This window comes from Alosa sapidissima, chromosome 12, assembly GCF_018492685.1.
Source record: "Alosa sapidissima isolate fAloSap1 chromosome 12, fAloSap1.pri, whole genome shotgun sequence".
Lineage (NCBI taxonomy): Eukaryota > Metazoa > Chordata > Actinopteri > Clupeiformes > Clupeidae > Alosa > Alosa sapidissima.
The window spans coordinates 34,387,606-34,389,833 of NC_055968.1; positions in this window are offsets into that span (position 1 = coordinate 34,387,606).

The window sequence follows — 2,228 nt, forward strand, 5'->3', positions numbered from 1 at the left end:
CTCGGTCTCGTCTTGACTTTGTCTTGGTCTTCACTCAGTCTGTCTTGGCCTTGGTCTCGTCTTGGTCTCGGTCTTGATACCCTCTGGTCTTGGTAGTGTCTTGGTCTCGGTTTAGGCGGTCTTGACTACAAGTCTAGTAAGTGGGTGTGTGAGTAGGTGACTGAGCAAATGAGGGAGGGAGGGAAGGAGGGAGTGGGTGAATGAGAGAGGGAGGGAGGGAATGGGTGTTTATCATGCACTCTGTAGAGGCTTGGACAGTACAGTGGACAGCGCATTAGGAAACGTGACAGAGGTGAGCCCTGTGTGCCTACCTGTCTGTCTGTCCACCTCTGTGCTGTCTACCTCTCAACCGCTGGCTGTGGAGTGATAGGATTGCTGAATCAGACAGGAGACCCCCCCCCCCCCCCTCCCTCCCCATTCAGCGCTGGGTTTTGCTTGAGTGAAGCATTATAATGGCTCAAGGAAACGCCGCTTCTTGAAAAACTTTGGGAGCTGTCAAACAGTGAAGATTAATGCCCGGCCGGAGTCCCTCCTGGGGAATTAGCTAGCTCTTTCACTCTCTCTCTCTCTCTCTCTTTCTCTCTCCCTCTCTCTCTCGCTTTCTCTCTCTCTCTCCCTCTCTCTCTTATTCTCACTATCTTACTCTCACCCTCTCTCTCTCTCCCTCTCTCTCTTTTTGTCTCTTTATCTCCCTCTCTCTCTTATTCTCACTATCTTACTCTCACCCTCTCTCTCTCCCTCTCTCTCTTTTTGTCTCTTTATCTCCCTCTCACTCTCTTTCTCTCTGTCTTGCTTTCTTTTCCTTGCTCCTTCTCTCTTACACTCTCTCTCTCTCTCTTCTATCTCCCTTGCTCTCCCTCTCTCTCCCTTTCCCTTTTTCCTTATTTCTGTCTTCCTCTTTTACTCTCTCTCTCTCCTCTCTCTCTCTCTCTCTCTCTCTCTCTCTCTCTCTTTAAATTCTCTCTCTTTTTCTATCACATTCACACAGTCTCTCCCACACTGTGCAAACTAGAGAAAACCTTTTTTTGTCAGTGCCGTTTTGCATTTTCAGTCTCTCTATTTCTCTCTCTCTTTCTTCCTCTCACCCTCTCTCTCTCTTTTGTTCTCTCTCTTTATCTGTCATGCACCCACTCTCCCTCTTTCTCTCTCTCTCTCTTTTTCTGTCTCTTTTTATCTGTCATGCACCCTCTCTCCCTGTCTCTGTGTCCATATGTGAGTACAAACATTTGATCAGACATCAAACTGCCATAATAGAAACTAGTGACAGTTTGGCTCAGATCAGCTGACAGGAAGTGGTGAAAAAAGGCCTATTCTGTGGTGTCGTCTCATGCCAGTGCTGAGAGCGAGATTTTTACATCGATCGGGGCTTATCTAAACAGAGGGATTTCTGCCATGCGTTCTGCCGTGCTGCATGAATTTGTGTTCTCCTGCGACCCTCCAGAGGACAGAGAGAAAGATCCAGACACACACACACACACACACACACACACACACACACGCACACACACACATACACACACACACACACGCACACACACACACACACAGACCAAGGGAAAGATCTGGCCCGGCTGGCGAGGAAATCAAACACACACAAATCTGTTCCCCGTTCTCTCCTGACAGGGCTTCACATTTCTGTCCCGATGTGTCAAGATCTGTCCAAAGCGGCCGTTGCGGCTGCGAGATGACAGGTGCGTTACGATACTCAGCAGAACACACTTCTGTCCTCTCACAGCACTGTATTTACATAAGATATCCAAACACATTAGAAACATATTTATAATCCTTTATAGCATATTAATAATACTTTATCATATGAGAGAGGATGTGATTATATGCATAAATGATGTAATGGATGTCATAGCTATACAAATACGGTATAAACAAACTAATATAGGGCTTCAGACAGTAGGAAGCAGTAACACAATGATTTATCACACACATGGCTGAAGTTATAACATGATTAAATTATGACTATCGATCAAGTGTTACAGAGTCATTATAAAGCCTTGTGAATGCTTAATAAACTCTCCTGAACATATATCAATGACACATAAAGAAAACAAAGTTCATGATCCTGACCTTTGACCTTTGTGTCAGGATCATTCACTTTCCCTCCATCCATCGTCCGCACAGCCAGTAGAGCAGCGGGCAGATGCCCAGGACCCCGCGTAGCCCACTAGGAGTGGACAGGACCCTGCATAGAGTTTGGGGAGTGGATATGACCC